A 26672-nucleotide genomic window follows, 5' to 3' on the forward strand; every position below is an offset into this window, starting at 1 on the left:
TTGAGTGATTGCCAGACTGCCAAGCCGAAACTGTTTAAATATTGTAAAACCTCACAGTCGAACACTCCAACACAATAGTTTACGTATATATAAAATGTATGCACACAGGAGTGAACTGAAAATTTCACCATCTATATTGGAGCATTCGCCGATTGGTGCCAGTGACGTAAATTCGGAGCTTCCTAGTGAAATTGAAGAACCTAAAGAAGGCAATCTTTATATGACAGCGGAATTAATTTTTGGTAGCCTTTTCTTGAAGCTTTTTTCCAAACATCATGTCACAGATACGGCGATCCAAGATTTAAAAAAAAGGTTTAATGTGAAATCGCTCCGACAAAAGTTGCAAATGTCAGAGTGAAAATGAACATCAATGTATTTTTTAAAGTTTCGAAATCAATAAAAACAATTTTTTTTTTTAAAATGCAATAAAAATTAGTTTATTATGAATATCCGACAGGTAATATGGGGAAAATGGGGAATTGCGTTTATTAAAGCGTATAATTCCATCTAGGTTTGAAAATTACATGCAAATGTAAGCCTACATTTCCATATCTTAAATTTAATATACATTAAACCAGATGTTAATGTAAAAATAGAATGCAATGTAATGCTGCATTATTTATCACGCTCCTTTTATGTGCATGATATTTAATGTAAATGTACGCTACTTTTTCGAACTGTGCAGTTAACAAATAAGATTTATTATATAATACCACGTAGTCCTACGTCGCCATTGCATACAACCCCATGGGCTGTCCGGTGTAGTTTTTTTTTTTCGAAAAAACGATTAAGTGCTTGTAAACAGTACCACTGAACTGTCAAAAAGGTTCAGCTGATTAACACTGAGTTCATTTGTGACTGCAGCGTGACGCAGTACCTAATAAAACCACTGAAAACCCGCATGGGCTTTGTAGAATATTTGGGTCCTTACCGTATATGACATATACTGCCACCCATCGCAAGTCGTTTCCATTTGCATTTTGTCAAAATTGATATTTTCAGCGGAAGTCACTTTGCATATTTTTTAAATACCACACGGGGTATTGAAACACGAATTTTATCAAACTTGCATGAATATTGGATTTTCTTTTCGTCGAAAGGTGGGCATTGAGATTAGAGACTAGATGATCTGGTTTAAAAATACTTCATCGGAGAAAAATGAAAATTAAGTGCTTTTAATATTTTACCCCTTTTCACCTAAGAAAAGAATACAATAAAATGAAATCCTAAGTGTCAGATTAACAAATCGCGTCATGTATGCACCAATTTGGGAAATTTGAGCGTCAAATTAAAGATACATTATTTGAAATGAATCAGTTTACCTAATTTTTTATTTAGTCCTACGGTTCTGAAATGTGGCCGGAACAGGGCGTCACAATATCAGCTTTAATGGACCAAATCGATGCGGCGAAGAAACTGCTGGCTTTATTGTTTTGGTAAGATGTGTTTAGACTAGGCAAGTCAAATGATCAACTCAATTGAATGCAACTGGCTTGAAAAGTTGAGCCTGGTTCAACTTTTTTCAATTCAAATGAGTTGATCAAGTTAGTTGAATGGCATGGTTTACACGTTCAATTTGCGTTCAAGTCAGTTAAATTCCACTGACTTGATCAATTGACTTGCCCTGTCTAAACCCAGCTTTAAAGTCGAACAGCTTCGCAGCATTCTAGAACCTCAGTCTCGGTGCACAAACAAATCAACCATCGGATAGGGGAAGACCTCTCCTACCTGATGGTGATATTGATTTACTTGGGCGAGCCTTGAGTTTCTAGAAATCATCGAGAGAAGTCATTGTTTATAAAAGATTTTTTTTTGCTTTATTATAGAGATTTTCAGCCTTTAGCTGGTTCGTCTTTTGATTTACAAAAGCTGTTTTGCCCTAATTCAAGCTAAATATAGAAATGTTCAATCACTTGCTTCTCTTTCTCCCGTCACTTCATTGGTCTTTCTTTTAAGCTTTTGTGAAACAGACGAGCGAAAAATCGCTCGACTTTGGCAGTTTCGACTTTCAACAGAGGTTGCATGACGTATTTGACAGAAAATGAAAATATATATTTAAGGGAGCGTAGGCTGTGTGTGTGTGTGTTTGAACCTGAAGTTTGTTTTTTCCGTGGAGTTTTTTTTTAAATCTATAATCGGTTGCTTATCGGGCCATAATCAGGCCCAGGAGACAATTTCTAGTTCCTCATGCTAGTTCCCTATTATTTGCCGCTGAGAAGCTGTTCCGAAGCCAAGTAGAACCTCCACGAGGCGTCCCATCATTCGTCCCATCATTCGTCTACAATTTGGTCTGCTACATCAACACATAACAGGCAGCCTTCAGGTTCAATTGGCTATACTTTATGAGTTCGTTCCATTTTGTAAATTTGTATCTTTTCAAACCAGTAACGTTGGGAGATCACCTTTTTGTGGTGCGTTACTGGTATAAGATCTACCACCGAACCCTAGTCCCTTCAATCTAGGGAATCAGGATTTTACTTGCTGACAAGACTCGGGTAGTGCATTTCTATATTGTATATTTCAAATCAAAAATATTGTTTTTGTTCATAGATTTGACATAATCCTTATCCATTTGTCCTTTTCCTTTTCCTTTCCCTCTTCTCTTTTCAGAAAACGAGTAATGGCGCTATTGCCATAAGTCTTAAAAGGCTAGGACAAGTGTTAGTGCTCATGCCCCTACCGTCAGAAGAAAATGGAGCATCACCTTAACCTTTCTAGCTTTGATGCTTCCAACGACCAACCAATCATATAATTACCAAAATCGGAACGTACGGTACGAGATGTCCACGTTTCATCCATTTATTGGATTCTGAAGCATCGTGTTTAAATCTTCGTTTTAAACAGGCCCGATGTTTTCTAAATCATCTTGCCCCTTAAATGCTGCACAGTAGGCCTGGTCGTTTTGATATGTGTGACGTATCTTCGATGTGAAATATATATCAAATAGACAAGAAAAATGATGTAGGTATATATATCATTTTCCAGGATGCTTTCAAGAACTGGCTGTGTTGGTGTTAGATTAGATTAGAAATGAAAATATATATTTAAGGTATTTCTCACGTGAAAACTCTTGAAGATATGTATCCTTCCACATATTTATCTAAAAAAATTAACGAAAATGTACCGTTATTAAAAAATATAAACAAATTGAAAGAGCGATGATAGAGTGTCGTGAATGGGGATTGAAAGCCATAATGAGGTTTCGTTTGACTAGTAAATCGACGTTACTTACATTGAAAGCGATGAGCAAAGCAACGACGAGAAGATACACAGCTAGCCTTGCCTTCTAAGCGTGCTTCTTTTTCATTTTCGTTTCCTGCTGATAGTCTAGCTAGGTGTTATAGAAATGAAGCGTTGAACACGTTTGTATGAGAGAAACAAAACTCGAGTTCATTTTAGAGCTTCGAAAATGTAGAGCCCTGGGCCGGAGTATATCCAGGATGGCTCAAAATTCTATCACGTTATCACGCAACACATGAAATCACACGAGAAGTAGAATATACGTTTAATGGTGGTGCCTAGTAGTACATTTGTTACAAAACGGTTGTTGAAACTTCTATGCGACTTATTAGAAAATCCCGCTGTTATTGCTTGACCGATTTTCGACTAGGTGTATGTCAAGATTAATTCCACACGGTAAGAAAATAGTACCCAGAAGTAAGTTCATTTCACTCATCTCTATCTCTGCACTATAGTGCATGAAGCCAAAAGTAGGCAAAGCGGGTCAAAGTAGTTTTCATTTACTTGTGTGCATTTTGTATGGAATTTTTGACTCGCTTTCTTCCCAAAAGTAAGTTAGTTGTACCGAAAAGTAGGTAAATATGATTATACTCAACGTTGGGTTCCCTCACTTTACTACCCATGTTGGATGGTTTTGCTCCAATGTCGTTAATATAAGGTCCGGGCCAACAGGCTTATTGGTGTTGATGAAATGGGCAAATGTTTAGTGGTGTTCGTATTTCATTGCAATGTTTATCTTTTTACATGAAACAGCTGTTGGCAGTGACGTAAATCTCACTGTTCGCAGTATGGAATGCTATGGTATAGTGACGTCGTCACTTAAGTGCTCAGCAATGTTTACAATATTTTTGGTTCGAACACCAGCAAGTTGCCTGTTGGTTTGGACCTTATATAAACATCATTGGTTTTGCTCCTCCGTTTTTGACAATATTAGAAGGAGAAAAGGAGACAAACTAGTCAAAAGTAGGTAAAGGGTGTCCCACATCAAATTGCATCACGGAAGAAAAAAACGCTGTAAAAATTACTCATTGGGTATTTTATCTTGAAAATTTCGGTAGAAGTAGTTTAGAGTGTATTGTTTACACTGTGTTTTTATCGCTGTCAGTTTTTCGAAAGTTGGAAAAAATGGCATCACCCGAAAAGCAACGTCGCGAATCGATTTTTGCGCAAGCACCTGAAAAATCATCAACTCTCTCATCGGGACATCGGAAAACAACTCGGAATCGTGTAGTCAACGGTGAGTCGTGTGATTAAACGTTACTACGAAACTCTGAGCATCAAACGGAAGGAGAAATGCGGTCAGAATGGATGTTCTATTAGTGATCAGGATCACAAGCGTTTCGTGAAAGCGTTTAAGCGGAATCCCAATGCTTCGGTCAGGGATGTGGCCAAAAAGTTGAATCTGTCCAAGACTTTCATTTAGAGAGCCAATGACCGGGAAGGACTGTATACGCACAAAGTGCAGGAGGCTCCAAATCGTGACGAACGACAAAATATGGTGGGAAAGTCACGGGACGGAAACTGTACACCCAGATGCTGACGAAGCCTCAATGTCTAATCATGGATGATGAGACTTACGTCAAGGCGGACTTCCGGCAGCTTCCGGGGCTACTGTTCTTCACCGCACAGAAATTTTCAAAGTTTGCCAAGAAATACATGATTTGGCAAGCGATCTGCTCATGTAGCGAACAGAGTGCGCCGTTCGTGACTACCGAGACTGTGAACGTAAACATGCCGAAACTGCCGGAAACATCAGCAGCCCTGGTGATCCATAACATATTTAAGCTCCAACCATGTAAATGCGGCAAGGTGGCAACAAATGAAATGCCTTCAAACCCATGCTTACTTTCCCGCAATGGACAATTGAAAAATGATTTAGTTTTTTTTCGAATTGACGAGCACAATTTGCGTGAATCGTGCTACCCTATAACGTTATCTAAAAAAAATTATGTATATTCCGCAACGCGGCGTGGCATGTACCAAGCTTAATCATAGAGGAAAAGCAAAAGCAGTCAAATTAGCACCAGAGCACCAGAGCACCAGAGAAACTTGCCTTCACTCGAGTTGTTCGCAGATGACAGGCGTTGCAGTCCTGTGCTGTAAACGGGGAGATCTACATCAAGGAGTGGCTACAGAAGCGTCTGCCCTACGATCTTCTGTCCGGATCTAGCTTCGTGCCACTATTCAAATGTTGTCCTGGAGTAGTACGAAGCCAACGCGGTCACTTTCGTACCCAAGGACATGAAGCCCCCCAACGCACTGGAACTAAGGCCTTTTGAAAAATACTGGGCTATTATGAAGCAGGCACTACGGAAGCATCCCAAGGAGGTCAAATCTGAGGAAGACATGAAGAAAAAGTGGGTTTCCGTACAGAAGAAGCTGCAGCCAGATGATGTACAGAACCTAATGAGTAGATTTAAGCGTGAGGTGCAAGCGTACGGTTATGGTATTGAAGTTGAATGAAATAAATATGCCAAAAGCTTACTAATAGGCTATATTTTATTGTCTGAACGTTTGAAAAGGATCGGTCAACTAGGTTATTTTCTGCAGCGTTTTTTCCGTGATGCAATTTGATGTGGGACACCCTTTTGTGCAAGTTAAAAGTTGTTGTTGCTGATAAGGCTTGTACTCGAAAAAATAGACAATTTTTATCCGTGTGTAACTTTTTTATCCGTGGGTAAAAATTGATGAAAATCTGGGTATAAATAGTTTGGAGTGAATTGTTAACATGTGCAAAATTTCATAACAATCGGTTCAGTGGTTATTGAGATGTCATCGAAACAAGAAGAAAATCGCTGGAGAATTTTGCGCACCGTCATGGAAAATCCGACTGTGACCATGAGATGGATCGGAAGACAACTGGGAATCACCCATACAACTGTGTCTAGGGTGATAAAATCGTTTAAAGAGTCCCAGACGACCGAGCGGCGGGCTGGAAGTGGAAGAAAATCGAAGACAGCTGTGAAGCTGTGAAGGCCGGAAGGTGTTGGATTATTTCAAGCGTAATCCGAACCTTTCGATTCGCGACGCGGCTCTGAAGGCAAAGTGTTCCACCTGGTTCGTTCAGAAAACCATGAAACGAGCTGAGCTTCGTGTATTCAAGGTCCGGAAGGCGTGTTCAACAAAACACGGCGGCCAAATCCCGGGCAAGGAATCTGTATCGAGAGTGGTTAACGAAACCGATGTGTGTGGTTATGGATGACGAAACCTACATCAAGGCAGACGCAAAGCAGATACCGGGGCTGGAGTTCTACGTTGCCAAATCACGGTTTGATGTTCCGGAAGACATAAGGAAGAAGAATGTGGACAAATTCGCCAAAAAATACTTGCTCTGGCAGGCCATATGCCAATGCGGTAAACTGAGTCAACCGTACATCACAATGGGTACCATCAACAGTGAAATTTACCGCACCGAGTGCCTCCAGAAGCGTCTGTTGCCCTTCCTGCGGGCCCTCGGAGGCGAGACATTATTTTGGCCGGACCTGGCATCATGTCATTACGCGTGATCGACGTTGGATTGGTACAGAGACAATAACGTTGTTTTTGTACCAAAAACCGCCAACCCCCCAGATTCACCAGAGATTCTTCCGGTGGAAAGATTTTGGGCCATAATGAAGGTCAAAGTTCGAAAATCGTCCAAGGTGTTTAAGAACGAGCTGGAGAATGGATGAAAGTGACCAAAAAGGTCGGCTCCACCATTGCACAAATTGTAATGAGGGGTCTTAAGGGAAAGGTGCAGGCTTTCAGCGTTGGAGAGGAAATTGAATAAAGTAATTATGCCGAAACATAATCCATATGTATTAGTTCATTCCCTGAAAGTTTCAAGAAAATCAGACTTAAACTAAATTTTTGGCGAACACTTTTGTCTGGTGCATTTTTTTTCGAGTACAGGCCTTATTTCTTAATGAACTCGGCGGTAAGTTGCGTGTTAAATAGACTTGTGCCTAATCGTATTTTATGAAATGCTATGTACGCTTCCGGGAATAAAAAGAAGAGTAGTTTAAAAAAATTGATGCTTGTAGATAATTTCGCTATTTACAATGTGTTGTAATTCAAAGAGTTCGATGAAGGTTTCATGTTGGTTGGTTTTGTTTTAAGAAGAATGCCATCTTCAGTGTTGATGTGGATGTGTATATTTTTTTTCCTTTTCTTTCTTTTCAAAATTATCCAAAATTTGTGTAAGGTTGTGTTGGTCCTGCCATGTTGATTGTATTTGGCGAGCTTGTTCCAGTTAAAAACAATCTGTTTCCTGACGGGATAACCTCGACCGCGTGATCAACAGGGGAGTTTGGTAAAGTTGATGATTAACCTAATTCGTGCCTTCCTCAAAATTGACCTTTGCACGCTTTCTACTCTCTATATACAATTTTCACACTGCCGGCCTCTAACGGAACTATCAACTCTATACTTTCATCTCCTCCATCGTTGTCGTTAAGCATCTCCAACTATGTAAATCGTTAACTTCAAGCATGAAGTAATACAAAGTTAAAGTATTAAATGTCTGCTTAAAATTCAAATAGTCTTCAGAAATCTCCTTCAGTTTCAGCATGTCATCAAAAAACTTCACTATACATGAAATGTCTTCAAAAAGTCTGCCGGAAAAAATGTCTTCACATACTTTCAAATGTCTTCAAAATGAAGACATGCCTTCATCTCTGCCATTCCTGTCTCTAATTTTATCTTCCCAATGAATTCCAACAAAATGTCATAAATTTCCTCTCAAATGTATCGGTTTTCGTCACGCCAACTCAAACGAGAGTAAACTCGTACGATTATTGCCGGCAATCATAATTGTCACCCTTCGATGGAGTCGGATCCTTTCCACACTTCGTCATCATGCCCGGCATACCGGGATGCTACTTTAAAACCAACGACACTGTGGTGCGGTGTATGGTGGTGGTGCGACCCCTCTCGGTTTTATATTCCACCCGAAACGATATATATATTTTATCATTATGATTCTCTTATAATACTTTGTTTTGACATCGCAATTCGTCCTGCGTTTGTCGCCTTCCCGCTTGCAGCAATGTATATTTAGCCGGGGCGCAATAATGGATGGATGAAGTTCCCGTCCCGAGTCGTCCTTCCGACCTTCCACCCACCAGAACAGATCGCATCTGCTTCCCGCACTTCTTCCGTACCAACTCCGCATCTCCGCTACGGTGTGGGATTATTATTATCATCATCCTATTGCTTCCCGCTTTGTTATTGTTGGTGCAAACGACGACGACGACTATCCCTTATCTAAACAACTGGGGATGTTTTACAAGTTTACCCAACTGCTTCCTTTCCGTTGTTCGTCAGTCATTGTTGTCATGGTGTCAGTTGGTACTTTTTCCAGGGCGCGTGTTGGGTCGTAGTTTGGGTGTGGGGAACGGAAGTTGTCCGGACAAAATGTATAACTCTATTGATGTAATCCGATGCAAAACAAACGGTTGCACCTTCTCCTGAATTTTTCGGATGCTTACTCGGTATCTACAACCCTGGATTTGGGTTTGGACTCGAGGCTTTCGGTCAACTGCGTGCTCTTTCTATATTGTGAACTTAACCTCAGTTGAGATCGTTCTTTGTTTTTGGGAAATTAGCTAGTTGCTACACTCGTGATGCTTTTTAAAAGTTAGTGATTGCACTTTTATAAGTTCGCCACTGAACTAAGACTAGAGTAAGTCACACATAAAAGCGATACATTCAATACTCATTGTAAACCGGCTCACCAAAGAACTCGCTCAATTGAAAATTACGTGCCAAATTCAACGCAACGTTTTCCATCTGTACTTTGTGACCATAAATCAAAATAACACCAAACAATCGTTAAGGGCATGATGTTCTTTGCATTAAGATGCTCATCTGCTCGTTTTCCCATCACAGCACCCCCTCGTCGAGCACATCAGTAGAGATATACAACAAAAACCAACCGAATATGAGCGTAAACGTAAGTAATCCTACTTGCTTCCATATCATCCCTTCGGATGAAATCGCATATGCAATCAGCAAAACTTCCCTTCCCCTCTGTGTACTCTTGAGCCCATACCGGTAAAAAGCGGACTCCCTTTGGTGCAGGAAGTCCTGGAATTGCTTTTTAGTGTTTCGAAATTTGATTTCGTGGGAGTTGAATGCGGATGGTAATTTGAATAATTTCGGCATCGCGTCTTCCTCCGACGGCACTTAGGGAAAGGGCGGAGAACGAGTAACGCAAACGGCATAAATATTTCACGCCTTCACTCCCTCCGGTTGGTAGATTGGTATGTGTATCTTCAGCCCTTGAGGAAAGTATTCGCACAACTTCTAAACTGTACGATTTCACTGCAACTGCCTGCTCGGCCCCATTTGGCTTGACTGAAGTATAACTTTTCTTTCTTATTTCTGTCGTAAATGGAAAACTTTGGAAGCACCCCCATGGGAATATTTTCTTCGTCTGTGGAAGCATCATAAGACTGCTTTTCGAACTAGGTAAAGTGAGCCGATGGTGTGTTCTATTTCGAACGATCGATGGTAGTACTTTGTGTCTTTTTGCAGAAATGGAACTACCTATGCATGTTTTTGTTTACTGGGAGCGAAAGAAATTATTTGAAATTTAAAACAGCTTTCCCGGTTCGATTTATAGCGACTGTAACATGGTCACGACGCATGGTAGTCTAGTCGGATAGGGGTATTGGGCGAAAATACAAGACATGATAACTTAAAAAAATGTAGGTAACTCCAAAAATAAAATAAAAACACTTCACACATTTTTTGATATAATGTGTGAAAAAGCCTTAATTTTCAAGGAAAAATATAAGAACTTATTGTGGCCTCTATCTACAAACCAGGAAAACCATAAAAAAAAACAAATTCTCATTTCCTGATAATTGTTTATAAAAAATATTTTTAATTGCCTTTAACTTGATATTTTGGAATATTTGAAATCAGTATTTCAAAAGTTGTGAATTTTTGAAAAAAGTAATTTAAAAAAAAATCGTTTTTTGGCCACCCTAACATGGAAATGGTCACCTTAATGAGAAAATAAAAAATTGGTGGGGTTGTGTACAAGACATGACCGCGTGGTTGACGTAGACTACGTTAAGCTGTGTAGTGAAATTCTCGTGCATTTTTCTAGGTATTGATTTAAAATACAGTAGAAGTAATCTATGATTTCAGTCCTATGTACATATTTTGGATTTCCTACGTAGTAAAACTTGGTTAAACTCAGTACTTCATAAAAATGCGAATATATATTATATATTCTATTACATTTTAGCGAAGACTACAAATCAAGAAGACTGGCAACTGTTCTCTTCTCCCATACAAATACGTCACTGATAACAGCGCCTCTGTCAATCAAAGCTGGAACTTTGAAGCACAAGTGTTAGTGATCAAATAATCATAACATGGTACTCGTTGTTATTTTTGTTTTGCTCTACAAAATTTACGGCAATTTGCACCCTAATCCCAGCAAGCCGGTAGTTTTCCAAATCCAAACCGAAAAACTTGTCATGGTGGATCAAGCAGAGGATTGAAACTCGGATCGATACCTACACTCAAAAAATTCCACACGTCATCATCATGTGTCTCACACTTAATTTTGCGCATATTGTGAAACACATCCATTTCATGTGTGAATCTTATGCTATGAACCATGCCTGAACACTATGGATTTGAATTGTGACACACTTGGATTCTATGTGTCTCATATGGTGATATCAATAGCTTTGCACACCATAGTTCAATATTCTACTTTATCGAATTCTACTTTACCGACTCTAAAAATGAATCGACAAATATATAAACAAAACTGCCAAAGGCCAGAGCTTTCACATATATTTTTAATGGGTCTGATTTGGGATTCGATCATGGACTGTTGGGGTATGCTGCTGCCGAAGTCTTCGTTCGATCTCACTGTGCCACGGTTGTTCTCATATATGAGGCAGGTTGATAGGATAAAGTCACAACTCTTGTTATCGATGTTTACCTTTCTGAGCAAGCAATTCACATCGTATTGAAATGCAAAACACTTTAAATCCATCTGTTTTGAACAGTAGCGTGATTCAATGTGCAATACACTTGAATAGATAGTGAAAGATTTTCACCATTTCAAAGTTTGAAACACTATAAATTAACGTGTATAACACATTGAACCAAGGTGAAATACACTTAAAGTAAATGTGATTGTGCATTTAGAAAATCAAGTGTTTAAACACTTCGATCAAACGTGTGAAATTTTTTGAGTGTAGTGAGAGTAACTTTTAATTGTGAACGAGGAACCGAAATATTGTTTATTTTGCCTGATGGAAGCAATCAATTATAGGGAATTGGCAGCTTCCAACACCATTGAGTAAACTACCGTTATTGATGAATTTACGTTACGATCGACCGGCAGATGGAAATGATGTGAAAATGATAATGACGTTTTGCTACCTGTCAAATCGTATGGAATATTTTTTAGTACATCATCACTTTTATGGTTTTGGATTTCAAACCTAGATGTCGCATGCACTGCCCAACAAACAATCGTCTATTGAAGAAACGACTTCTTGGCCATTTTATTCAACCACAACATTGAACTACTGTTGTTGTATAAGGTATGTAGAGAAGCTTTTATTCGACTTATATGAGTTGTAACAGAGTTTATACGATAAAATTTTTTGATTATTCAACGTTTATTAGACATCACTGCTTCCTTAAAATAGTGATGCTCTGTATACGCTTGATTCTCATGTGAAGTAACGTTTAATTAGACATTATTATACATTTATTAAACGATTATTCAACTGTGGGAAAATTAACCCGAAAATAAGAGGGACGGGGACAGGGAAGGGTGTGTTTTCTTAAGTGTATTGTATTTCATTATTTCAGACGTGGCTCGCACCACACAGATATTAGAAAATTTATTAAATACTTATACATGTCATTGTATGGGATTCGAACCATGTACCTTCAGATCACCAGCCGCTTGCCTTGTCATCTGAGCTATCCTAGAATTCATCATATGGGCAACTCAATAATCTATAAAAGCATGCATGAAAGGAAATACCTATCAGCACTCCCGATCGCAACTCTAGCTCCTTCAAGGCCCTGTGGGAATAATTAATTCATTCATCGTTGTTTTAAATGAGACCAACGTTGCCTCTTCACATCTCCAAGTCGAAAGAAAGGATGCTCGGTTATATTTTAAACTAGACCATAATGCATTCATTATCGTGAGTCATGTGATCGATGATTACTATTTAAATTAATTATGTTCTACACGAATAAAAAAAAAAGGGTTGAGCTTGGGATTGAACTTACGACCTTCTAATTGGAAAGCGGAAACGGTAACCACTACTCTATTGATTTCGCTTTGTTGTAAGACTGAATCAGTGTTGTCGAATAATGAATCTAATAGTCGTTTATAAAGCATTTACAAATCATGTGATTACAACATGGACGCATAGTGGTATAAGAGCTATTATGCTGACTGTATTCACCTTTGTATACAGCATTTATTCAATATACATATGTGCTTATTTGTGATTTTGAATTGTTTATTGGGTGGTATAAGAGCTATTTTGCTGAGTGTATTCAACTTTATACAGCAATATTGTAAAGCAATGCAATGAAATCTAATAATGCATTTATTCAATCAATTGAAAACAGTCGAATAAAAGCGACAATGTAGGTGCAAATTACACTTATTCAGTTTGTTATTAGATCAAACTTCTGGTTCTGAATAAGAAAGACAGTCATCGTTTATAAAGCTTTTAATAAGGAAATTAATAATATCAGAGCAAACGGCGGAATAAAGGCGCATCTATCGATCTCAATGAGCTTTTTTCAGCACATAATTTGACATCCTGTTTTATTCAGCATTGTACACTGTTAAACACCATTTATTCAATGCGTATGCTTATTTGTGACTTTGAATTGTTTGTTAGGTGGTGCAGTTTCGCGTAAATTCATCAATTCGGAAGTTGCTGAAAATTCAAGGATTCGAAAAGAAAAAAAAAAATCCGGTATCTACATCACGATCCAGCGGAAGGCGTAGGAGGATCTAATGTTGGACAAAATGAAACTGAAAGGTAGAAGGGCTAAAATCCCAAACGTAGTGATAAAGAATATATTTCCATTTTAGATGTTGTCAGAACATGAAACCACCGGATAGTGATCCTCTGTATGCTTTAACAATTCTTGGAATCGACCGACCCCTTCCAGAGAATGATAACAACAGTGTCGAATTGGCCAGTGACATTCGAATGGTTAGCGAGTACTGTGCAAAGTTGCCAAGCGTCACAATTTAAACCTCCCTCCTCCTTTTTCCTGTGGCCAAGTTCCAAAGCCGTGCGGAACGGGCATGTATTTTACTAATGCATCATACGAATGCCCATAAATGTATCACTAAAGGGCTGAGATAGCAAATTAATGATCGAGGAAGGTCCCACCATCATTGTGAATGGCATCATTGCCATAGTTTTAATTTTCAAAACAAGTTTAATTACGCATCTGTTCTATATCAGCTGGAATTTTACTCGTTGTCAGCATAAAGCAAAGAAAGGAACGTTTCACTTTTTACGACAATCATAACAAAACCAATAATTGACAGCTATTTATGTCTACCTACACACTTCGAAATACCTTATTTTACACGTGACGGAATCCATCTTTGACATAAAGGATGAGACGTAATCAAACATGTCATGTAAAATTAAGTGCTCCGAGACTGAAAACTTCGGTACTCGACGAAAAGTACGTTTGATTGAGCTGAGTTTTGCGTCTATTACGACTCAATTTTATGTCAAAAATGACGCTCGTATATGTCAGCCTCAGAGCACCTAAATGTACATGAATTTTTTTTTTAAGTGTGTATGTGTGTGAATGCACTCGTGAATTAACACACACACACACACAAACGCACATACACACACACACACACACAGACACACACACACACACACACACACACACACACACACACACACACACACACACACACACACACACACACACACACACACACACACACACACACACACACACACACACACACACACACACACACACACACACACACACACACACACACACACACACACACACACATACACACACACACACACACACACACACACACACACACACACATACACACACACACACACACACACACACACACACACACACACACACACACACATACACACACACACACACACACACACACACACACACACCACCATACACAGGTTCAACTTTTGCTCAGAAGAGGCGTTGCCGTTACTGTCTCCTGATTTTTGGCAGAGTTGCCAGTCTTCTTGATTTGTAGTCTTCGATTTTAGTAAGGCTTTCTGGGGGCGACCCCAGCGTAGTGGTTAGCATCCATGCCTCTCACGCCAAAGTCACGAGTTCAAATCTCACCCCGGACAAGTCACGAATAACCCAAAGTGTTAAAGTGACTATAATAAAAAAAAAAAAAAAAAAAAAAAAAAAAGTAAGGCTTTCTTCAGGTGATTCATTGAAGCGTCCAACAATGACCGTCATGATGGCTGATATTCCCTATCACTTCAAGATTTCTAGAACACAAATCTTGGACGGTTGTGACATCACCCATGAAATTGAAACTCCTTGTGTACTGGACTACAACACACGTGAAGTTCCAGTTTCTTTGTTATAAGTTTTGTGAGAGCTGATATCTGTACTCTTGAATTTTTTCTATGGTAATGAGATTGATCCTCAGCGATTCAACTTCAAAACGCTAAAAATAAATGCACTCACAAAAATGGAGTGCACAATTTTGCACCAATGTTATGCAACCTTTCATAGTAGCCATGAATCCCTCCAATAAGTTCTCGGTACATCTTTTATCTACCGATTGAACAAATAAAAAAAATACTAAGGTTGTGTTCCATTTGGAAAATTTTCACTTAGATTTGACACTTCAAAAATACATTATGATGTTCGAAAATCCCTCTGTTGTTGATCGGCCGATTTCCGAGAAAGCGTCTGTCAAAAGTGATTCCTTGTCTGTCAGAAATAAGTCTGCTGGAATAGCAGGTTTATTTGAAAATTTTCCATCTTTCAAATTTAAGTAAATTTCACCAAATGGGACACAGCCTTAATAATTTGAGCACATAATCGTTCTTGTTGTGTTTGTCGTATGCGAGATAAAAACTTCTTTTATCGATACGTGTGTCGAAAATACCTGGGTCGAGTGGATTCAAGGAGAAAGTCGACGAAGAGAATCTTATCAGTGTTACTTAGGACCTAATGCAATGTTCAGCTTGAATTGTTTCGCTTAGTTGTAGCATTGTAAACAGAAAATCCATGAAGAGAATCGAACATTACAAGTAGGCCCTTTTGAACGCTCACTGGCGAATTTCAGCACTGAAAAAACTCGACGGTACCTTGAAAAATTATGCAATCGATCGACTTGCTATGCCTCGCCCCCATCAGCAAAAAAAAACTGGGGTTGTATAAACCGTTCTATAGCATAATTTTCCAAGTAGGAGGGACTTTAATAGCTAATCTAAAAGCATAAATAGAGGTACCGTCTCACGGAGGGGTATTTGTTCTACGCTAGCTGGCCAAAAGTCGATTTCTCAAAATAAGCCAAAACAGATTCTGAATGCATGCATTGTATACTTCAGAGATAGGGTAACATTACCCTGTACTCATTATTTCTTTTTCTGAACTGACCGCGTTGTGGCATCAGTTCAAACTTGCCTGTTGTTGAATCGTGTTGGTTTGTTGGAAAAAATCGTTCCGCAGTGCCATTGTTTTCGTGTCTCTACTTGTTGTTGGGATAATCGCATGAATTTGCAAAAGTTGATAGTAATCAAGCAGGTATTGAAATATGTACTCCACATGACATTAGCTGATTTCACTTAGTTTTGACTTCGTAGAAGCAGTTTATGAAAATCTTGTCTTCAAGTGCTATTTAAACTATAAAATAAATGTATCGTGATAAAAAAGTTGGCTTATCCTGTTATATCCTGTAAAGCCGTATATGAGGCATTATATGTACATATGTATAAAAGATTATAGCAAAAAATCAGCTGCGACTATTTGCGATCTTTCGAGATATTGGAAAATGAAGATGGCCTGTCCATATAGGTGAATTTATCAAAAAAAAGGACACAAATTCAGTTATTGACAATTTCATTCATTATACGGCGGTCGAGGCGGCAACCTTGGCGGTCAAGGTCTTGTTTTGAAGGGGGAAGGAGGGGGCGGTTGTCTTTCAGGTATATGTTTCTTGTTTCATAATTCCATCAGGTGCGTGTAGATATGGATTCTGATACGAGCGTGTTCCACAGTTGAGAATAGTTTGTGGATCCAATGCAAACATAGTTTTGCAAAACCCAACTCCATATTCACCTCGCTACTGTCGCCCAATCCGCATTAGGTTTATCAAGGAATCATCTGAGGTAATTAATGAAGAGATCAGATATATTAAAAATGCAATTGATTCGGTACGGTCAACAAAAGTTACATTAAATGGCAAGCAGTTCACTATTAGACATACTTTTATGCTCACTATGGTTGATGGAAAAGTGTGTAATGCAGCAGCTGAAACACCAACGATAAAAATGTTATGTATGTGGCGCAAGTTCAGAGGAATTCAATAATCTTGGTGTTAGAAAGGAAATTAACACAGATTCTCTTAAATTCGGATTTTCCATTTTTCATGCCAGGATTCGTATTTTCGAGACAATTTTACATCTTTCTTACAAGCTGCCGATCAAAAAATGGTTAGCTGGCAATGAAAAGCAAATCGTCAAAGAAAGAAAAGATCACATTTAAGAAAACTTCAGAAAGAAATTGGGACTACTTGTGGATTTTCCAAGACCAGGCTTTGGAAATTCCGATGGCAACACTAGTTTAAGATTCTTCGCTGATCCGAAAATAACTGCTCAAATAACAGGTGTTGATTTTAATTTGAGCTTAAAGCTATATTTGAGACACTAGCTAGTGGTTTTAAAATTGATACGGAAAAGTTTGAAACATTTACTCAAGAAACGGCGGCGATATACGTTCGACTGTATTCATTAGAGTGATGCAAAATTTGAAATTTTCGCTCCACAATACTTAAACGATTCCAAATCGGATCTTGACTAACCTCTCAAAATTTGAACCCATTCGGTGAAAAACTGAGATGGCACAAACCATTTGAAGTTTGTATGAGAATTACTATGTTAAAACCAAGATTTTCGTTCATGACTATCTAATAATTCACCATATCGGTCTGCTTCAAAAGCTTTCAACTGTACTTGTAGGAAATTTTCCCAGCTAAAACTTTGTTGAAGATTTCTTTTTGATTAAATGCAAGGATCGAAAGTTATCAATGGTTCAATGCTCTGATATCTTATGATCATGCTCAATCAACTGCTCAGCAGGCAACATTGGTGTTTCTGGGGCGTTGAATAGGACACAAAAATCATGTCTACTATGACACACTGCAAAATACAATGTTGCCTACAGAGCAGCTGCTTGATCTTGTCATAAGTTTTTCCAATCTCTTAAATAATTAATAACTTTTTCCTGTCTCGTTTTACATAGCAATGATCTTCAGCAATGTTGTAGCTGAGAAAATTTTCTATAAGAATAGCTATCGAACTGTTTCGCAGCTCAATATGGAAAAAGACTGGAAGGCAATGAACAAAATGTTGAGATTGCTACCGACGCCAGGGAGACAGCTCCCACACCTGGACCCTACCTATCGATCAATCAACTAATGAACCGGGGACCAACGGCTTTACTTCCCTTCCGAAGGAAGGCGTGATCACAGATGTTATGCCTCAGAACATCCCGGCTCCGCCGACTGGGATTGAACCCAGGCCTCCTGGGGTGAGAGGTAATCACGCTTACCACTACACCACCGGCGCCACTGACCCCCCTTTTTTTACTTGTTGTTCTGTTTTTGTTTTTGAATTGTTAAATATGGTGTTGCTGTGTAATACTCGGGGTAATATAATTATTTTCTTTAGGTGAAAGTTGATGGAATCCACAAATGGCCGCTATTTTGTTTATTTTGCTTTACCACTTCGAATTTTTGGCGCCTTGAATCTCAGAAACTACTAAGTTTCCGTGCATGAAATTGTAATGCCATGTATGCTGCAGTTCAGCAAAAGAGTGATTATAATTTGACACATGAAATTCTTTTAGTTTCTGAGATCTGTGCCGCCAAAAATTCAAAGTGGCAAGGCAACATCAACAAAATAGCGGCCATTTGTGGATTCCATCGACTTTCACCTTAAATCTCAAATCTTAATATAAATATCTTGTTCTTTTTTAGCTGAACTTATTTTACAATGACTGATTGTAAAACTTAAAAAAATCTTCAACGTTTTTTTTTTCTTGTAAATGTTTACACCAGCAGCCAAAAAAATAACATCATAGGTGGATTTTCATGTAAATTAGCCAACTTTTATGTAATTTTGTTTTGTTATATTCAATTAAGCTAATATTGTTATGCAGAATCAAACTATAGTGAATTTTGCGTGTACGAAAAATAATTGAATATAAGGATCTTGACATATTTCGAATATCAAAAACGCTATTATTTTAAACATATATAACCATATCGCCAATTTCTCCAGGAGTTTCAAGAAGTTTGGTTTTTTTTCACGTAAAATCCAGCATATTTGTGATTCTGTGCCAAAATTCCAGCTTAATTGATCATAACAGAACAAAGTTACAACATGTCAAATTCGGCAAGTTTGTTAACAAAGTTCGGCCTTTCGTGCTTTTTTATTGACCGCAGGTGTAAGTGTATTTTTATATTTATATTTTTATATTTATTAACTCCAGAAAGTATACAGCATTTTCTTCAGCTTCTGGACATTTCCAATTTTCAAGGTTACCATTCGGTTTAAACATAAGCCCGAATAGTTTCCAACGCATGATGAATATTGCAATGGCTGGTTTAACACCAGAATGTGCTTTTGTTTACATTGACGACATCGTAGTAATAGGATGCTCTGTCAATCATCACTTTGCTAATTTGTCAAGAGTTTTTGAAAGACTACGACATTATAATTTAAAACTAAATCCAACGAAATGTAATTTCTTTTGTACAGAAATTACATATCTAGGTCATAAAATCACGGATCGTGGTATTCTGCCCGATGATTCAAAATTTAAAGTAATTAAAGATTTCCCAAGACCCACAAATCCTGATGAAGTTCGGCGATTTGTAGCGTTTTGTAATTACTATCGCAAATTCGTCCCGGATTTTGCGAATGTAGCTAAACCATTGAACGATTTATTAAAGAAAAATATTGTTTTTGAATGGACACAATCACATGAAGAGTCATTTAATAAACTAAAAAGATACTTGATGTCACCACAGATTCTACGATATCCTGATTTTAATAAGGAATTCGTAGTAACGACAGATGCTTCAAACTTTGCTTGTGGAGCAATTTTATCTCAGCGTTATGCCGATGGAGATTTTCCAATTGCTTACGCTAGCAAAAGCTTCACCAAAGGCGAAAGCAACAAACCGATTATAGAAAAAGAATTGATTGCCATACATTGGGCAATTGATTATTTTAGACCATACCTGTACGGCCGAAGGTTCAAAATTCGTACAGACCATAGACCTCTGGTTTACTTATTTGGTATGAAAAAACCAACCTCCAGGTTAACCAGAATCCGTCTAGATTTGGAAGAATTCGACTTTGATATAGAATTCGTTCCCGGAAAAGCAAATGTAGGTGCTCTTTCGCGCATCATCACAAAATCTGAAGAACTAAAAACCATGTGTATATTAACTGTAAATACTAGAGCTATGACTAGAAAAAAGATAAGTGAACATACAAATAAGCAGCTCCAAGAGTCAACAGAGTCACATTCCCAGACTGATCACCTGGCAATGTGGCAAACTGAGTTGTGAAGTGCACCACAACCAGCTAAAAATATTTTTATTAAACCATAACTATAAGAAGATTCTACAACAGATATCAATAACACACACGCGCGAAAATGGAAGTCAAACATTAGAGTTTGCACTTCTAGAAATTCAAAAATATATGAAAATTTACAAGAGAGACAAAGTTGCTCTATCATTGGAGGACAAAATCTTTGATAATATATCAGTAAATACACTAAAGGAAATCGCGAATAAAGCCATCTCCACGTATTCGATCATATTATATAAACTTCCGAAGTTTATTGAAAACTCAGAAGAAATTAATAAAATTTTGTCGCAATATCACATGACACCTACGGGAGGTCATGTGGGACAACATAGATTATACTTAAAAATAAGAGAACAGTTCAAATGGAAAAATATGAAAAATGACATTGCCTCGTTCGTAAAAAACTGCACTAAATGTAAGATAAACAAAACATTTAGGCATACAAAGGAAGCGGAAGTAGTCACAACTACTCCAGCCAAACCACTAGAAATTTTATCTATAGACACAGCAGGACCATTCGTAAGGACTGCAAAAGGTAATAGATACATTTTAACAATCCAATGTAACCTGACGAAATACGTCGTGCTAATTCCAGTTCCGACTAAGGAAGCAGCCGTATTAGCTAGAGCATTGGTTTACAATTTAATTTTAATCTATGGTTCATTTTTAGAATTGCGAACTGACCAAGGATCAGAGTACAATAACGAGGTCCTTGAGCAAATTTGCAAACTTTTAGAAATTAAGCAGACATTTGCTACAGCCTACCATCCACAGTCAATTGGAGCTTTGGAACGCAATCACAGATGTTTGAACGAATATCTGAGATGCTTTACCAATACTCACCAGAATGACTGGGATGATTGGGTTAAATTTTACGAGTTTACATTCAACACAACACCTCATACAGAACATGGGTTTAGTCCATATGAGTTAGTATTTGGTAGAAAGGCAAGGTTACCGTATGGCTCAAAGACGGACAATGTACAAATTGACCCACTATACAACTTCGAACAATATGACAAGGAACTTAAATTCAGACTACAGAATACAAATACAATAGCCAGACAAAATCTTATCTCCAACAAAATAAAACGACAGACAATATCAAATAACAATATAAATCCAATTTGTTTACATATTGGAGAATCAGTATATATCAAGAACGAGAATCGGAAGAAGCTGGATCCATTCTATATAGGGCCATATATAATTGAAACAGTTGAAGATCCTAATTGCACTATTAGACACCCAATAACAAACAAGAAAACATTAGTGCATAAAAATAGAGTAATAAAAAGTGTTTAAAAAGCGAAAATAAAAACGAACCAAGAGAAAATTACAAAAAAAAAATTGTGAACCCAAGTCGAGAGGCGGAATATTTAAATAAACTTTCGAAATGGTTACACCATTTTCTTTTAGGGGGGAGGTGTAGCATCCGAGCTACTCTCTATATTTTAGAAGGTCTTACACTGTCCTTTATAATCAGCAGTTAAGCCATAAACTGTAACCGTTGGGTTTTGCAGACTTTCCAAAACATCTGGAAAACCCAGCCGTAAACAATCATTGGCCATTATCACCCTGACAATGCATTTAGCATTGTCAGGTAAACAACCCCTGTCCTTCGTTAGAATGCGGCGCAATGATTCACCTTAGCGCACGCCCATGTTTATGTTTGGACTTTCTTCTCTACGCCTTCTCCACTCGGGTCAGTAGGTAAAATGTAAACGTAGTATTTAAGTAAGAGGAATACAATAAATCACAAGCATTAACACTGTAGACACTGAAGGCACGCGTATGCGCTGCTAGTTTTTCTTTCCGACGCCGAAATCTCAACGGAACATATTTGACATATTTGAATTTAAAGTATTATTATTTCCCAACATTCCATCATTTGACGGTAACTAAATCCGAACAATAGGTAACGACTTACAAGTTTTCAAAAAAAAAAAAATATCATTATAGCATGACCCTTCCCCGCCCCCCCCCCTCCAAAATATGACTCCACCCTTTTTTTACCAAAAAAATTTATTATCCTTGAATAATAAGATGTATGTGACAAGTTAGAGTGGTTAAATATTTTTGGCCAGCTAGAATTAATAAATACCCCACTGTGCGACGTTACATGAATGTAAATGCTCATGCTGCCAACAAAACGTGGAACCTAGGCCTGCAAAGAGTAGATGGACGCGGAGCGGAACAGTATGGAATATCACTGGAGAAGGACGTGATGGCTATCACAACAGATGGAGCGTCGGTGATGAAAAAAGTTGGCAACGAAGTCCCCGCTACGCATCAAGTATGTTTAGCACATGGAATACACCTAGCAGTATTCGACGTTTTGTACAAGAAAGCATCTAAGCCGGCCGCCTACATGGAATTCGGAGAGAGCACAGGTAATTTAGCTTAAAATTTTAGTAGAAACATGATCCTCATTATTCAATTTATAGGTTCAGACTGTGATGACAATGATACAATTATGCCCAAATACTGTACAATGGTGAAAAAAGTACGAGATACAGTGAAGCTCTTCAGAAAATCTTCAGTGAAAAATGACGAATTACTCCAGAAAAATGTCAACGCAGACCACGGAAAAGAAATAAGTTTGCTTGCTGACAGAACAAGATGGAATAGCCTGCTGGCAATGTTGCGCCGATTCTACGACCTCCGGACTGCGGTTCAAAAATCTCTGCTCGATCTGAAAACCAAGAACAAGAACTGATAACAATCAAAGAAATTGTTGAAGCGCTGGAACCAGTTCTGGCTTCTGTTGAACTGCTGTGCCGTAAGGATTGTACGATCTATGAAGCCGATGTGGGCTTACACTTTATGCTAGAGCATCTCTTGGAACAAACTTCAAATATCGAGCAGGTCGAGTCTCTTGTTGGAAGAATTTCAGTCTACGCCGATTTGTTTGCATTTATGAGCAACCGCTCTGTCCGCGATACAATGACAAATGACTTTGGAATATTCTTCAAGACCTCGCGGACTGCTTTGATAAAGCAGTCGATTGAAATACTACATCGTTTGATTGATTTGGAAGGGAACGGAATGAATGCAGAGATCGAGCGAAGAGAGGAACTCAATCGACTAGATGATGCAGCTGATGCAGAGAACGATGGTTTGACCGTGAAGGAAACATTTGAAAGACGGTTGCAGCAGTCGAAGTTTGCAGCTTCTAGTTCTGGCTCAACGTCAACGTCAGCAAACAGTTTGACAATAGTTGTTCGACAACAGTTCGCCTACTACGATGCAGAGAGTTTGAAAGGCAAATACATGAAGATCATTTACGATGCCCTTTGCACTGTACGTGCTACATCAGTGGAGTCTGAACGAGCATTTTCGGCATCCGGAAACTTTGTCAGTAAGCTCCGTTCTCGTTTGGGAGATAGGTAATAAAATAAACGCTCTTTGCGTTCTCAAAGGTTATTTTAACGAACAGGCCAAGCTTTGAATAGTGCATTTTTTTATTCAATCGTTGACCAATAAACGCTTTTTATACAAATTATGCAGCTTTTTATTTCTTTTAGAACTTCGTCCAAAAACCGGTTTTACCGGTTTTACCGGTATTAAAATTTTCAATACCGTAAAACCGGTTTTAGAACAAATGTGCCGGTATTACCAACCCTAGAGGCTGCAACTAGGAAGAAGCTGGACAGAGCCAAACTAATACTTTCGCGGCAGGAGTTCGTGTTTTCTGACGAGAACCTCTTTGTCTTGCAAGAGCCGCACAATGTCCAAAATGATCGGCTGTGGGCGCCAACGTTGGCCAGCATCCCTCCGTCGCAAATAAACATCCCGCGATTCCAGAGCGCCGCGTCGGTGATGGTTTCGGGGGGCGTATCCAGGCGTGGGAAGCTCCCACTGGTGTTTATCGAGAAAAACGTGAAAATCAACGCCGCGTACTATAAGACCGAGGTTCTGGAGAAGGTTGTTGCCCCGGCACTTCGGGACCTCTACGGGAAGAGGATCATTACGTCTTTCAACACGACGAATATCGTCCAAGCGTGGTGTCGGGAGAATTTGACTGATTTTCTCGATAAGACTGTGTGGCCTCCCAGCTCTCCGGACCTTAATCCCCTGGACGTTCATGTATGGTCGCACATGCTGGTCAAGCAGAGCGAACATCAAGTGCGCACTGTTGACCAATTTAAGAAGCTCATTTCCAAGATCTGGGACGAGATGCCGATGGACCAGGTGCGATTCTTTTGAGAAATATGTCGTAAAGGTTCTCAATAAACATTGCTTCAATAAAAATTAACTCAGAAAAGAATATATTGTACATATTTTAATTTTTTTTAAACATATTTTAAATTGTATTCGAACTTACTGAACGTACACTACTTATTACAACATTTAAATCTAATGTAAAACTGCTTCCCAAAAATTCTAAATTCGAAATAAATGGGACCAAATGCATGAAATGCTGAACGTGTTCAATTTTCAGTCAACACATCCCAAAAATTAGAGAAAGTTCAACCTTGAAAGCACTTGACAAACAAACAAAAAACCATGCCAAATCCCAAAATCAGCTCCAATTATTGACACTCTACGCCAACCACCCACAGAGTGCCAGATCTATTCTTGAAACCGAGCACCCTGATTCGCTGCAAGCAATCAACCATCAATGGGTGGAAATTTATATCGAATGCGCAACCCTCGTCAGCCGAACAAATAAACAACCTCAAACAACGTTAAAAGAATCATCGAAATATCGACACACAAGGCCAAGGTGCGGTGTGACAAAACCGCTGCCAATTTCGGTGGCTTATTGGATTATCTGTTCGACTTGTCCGGGCATGTGCTCGTCTCCAATGGCCATATTTACGTGTATAAGCAGGTATTCAAATGGAGAGGTGGTTACGACAATGGGGGTGGCTGTTTTCTATATTTAAATCCTCGCCCTCAAAGTGACACTTGAGAGCGCTGGATCGTAGAGAACAATTGTGGGTCACGACTTGCTGATTTACCGATCTCCAAGGCTATGTAGAAACCGGAAAATCCGTCGACTCCGCTATCGATCCTGGGAGTAAATTCGATTGTGTTGGTTCACAAGACGACAGTCAGTAGTGCTTCAGTGATAGGGCACGGATGCGTTCATTCAGAAAACTCAAAAGCTCCCATCCCCCCTTTCGCATCGAAATAGGTGGAATAACAATATTCCTACTACTTTTTGCTATGGCCGCCACTGCCGTCAACGAATCCGGTGGGTGGTTATGTAATGTCACACAATTCTCGTGTATTAGAACCGATTTGACTTTCCGGGAGGAGAATGGGTTCAGGTTTGGGTGTGTGCGAGAGAGTATTGGAATGTGGGGCCCGGATGTGTGGGGATTCGAGGGGATTTTCACCACACTGTGCTTCTCTTTGGATCCAAGTTCAAAGATGGATCCGAGAACGCACACATACACCCGGTCATTGTGGGAAGTTGGTTGGATCCACCACCGAGAGCAGCACAGCGATAGCGGAGAGTGTGAGAATCTAGTGGGGAGCCCAAAGAGCAGGTGGAAAATATTGGCAAATCTGACGCCATTTTGTTTTTCATGGGGTAGAAATTTTTAAAAGAATGTCGTTTTGAAAATTTCATTAAGTTAATTACACTAATTTATCATACTGTTTGCCAATTAAGTTAGTGTTACATTACTGCCTCAGACGATTCTGACTTCTTGATGGAAAATTCTCCATTTAGTGAAATATTTTCCTATGCAACGGAGCAGGGGGCGTTTGTCTAATCGAATTACACTCCTTGCGGTGTCTTTTCTTCCTTGGGATACGACAAGGACAAAGGCAAATTGCGGCGAAAATTGAATAAAGTCTAATTACATAATTGACTCGTTGACGTTTATTGAGTTGAGCGAGGCGACCTCTTTCGTTGGCTTGAAACTCGTTTGGAAATGGGGGAAATTTTCCCAATGGATGAAACTTAAGATTGTTCAGGGGACATAAAAGGACACCTACCTGTATCGGGAATGGAAACTCCGGTCAGCCGATTGGAAAAGAATCCACGGATGTTGGTTACGACCTTTTGGGGTGAGCTGGAGGCCCCAAAGAGTGAACTGCCTAGCTTCGAGAACAGGGCGGATGATTCACCCGCGCCGTTTCCCTCGGATGACGACGCCACTGTCCCTGCCTTGTCGAGGGCTTGCCCTTACTAAGCCAAGAATAAATCCACGGGTGTCTTGGATCGTTTAACCACTTAGCACATTCACTTCCAAGTAAGTCGAAAAGGCTCCTTCGATCGATTAAGATTCGCTTTTACTTCTTTCGAGTGGGATTTTGAGATTTCACTCAAAAGCTAACACTTTTTCCAACTCACTGTTAAATTGGTTGTCTTGATTAAATTTTATTTTCACTATTTTGCCAACCATCAAATGGCACCGAACAAGACTTAGAGTAGAATGTTGCCCGTTAGAATAAATAACTCCTTATAATCGAAACTAACTAGTTATTAGATAACCGAAACTGCTTCAACTTCAACAAAAACGAAAAATCACAATTTGTAACACTTTTTTTTCCTGCTAGCCCTTTTGCTGGCTATTAGGTGGTGTGAGTGAGGAAAAAATC

At 38.9% G+C, this 26672-nt stretch overlaps 2 protein-coding genes across 2 annotated transcripts in view; both read right to left on the reverse strand.

The window, feature by feature from the left end:
- Positions 1-26148, reverse strand: part of ChAT (Choline acetyltransferase) — a 296798-nt gene extending 270650 nt beyond the window's left edge. The window contains exon 1 of the mRNA XM_065221730.1: positions 26067-26148. The gene's annotated coding sequence lies outside the window, so the exon portion shown is untranslated. The remainder of the gene's footprint in view (positions 1-26066) is intronic.
- VAChT (Vesicular acetylcholine transporter) overlaps positions 1-26154 on the reverse strand; it is a 78084-nt gene extending 51930 nt beyond the window's left edge. Inside the window, exon 1 of the mRNA XM_065221731.1 lies at positions 26067-26154. The gene's annotated coding sequence lies outside the window, so the exon portion shown is untranslated. The remainder of the gene's footprint in view (positions 1-26066) is intronic.
- Positions 26155-26672: the final 518 nt, after the last annotated feature.

This window comes from Ochlerotatus camptorhynchus, unplaced genomic scaffold, assembly GCF_037179485.1.
Source record: "Ochlerotatus camptorhynchus isolate MF236.1 unplaced genomic scaffold, CSIRO-AGI_Acam_v1.1 ptg000147l, whole genome shotgun sequence".
NCBI lineage: Eukaryota > Metazoa > Arthropoda > Insecta > Diptera > Culicidae > Ochlerotatus > Ochlerotatus camptorhynchus.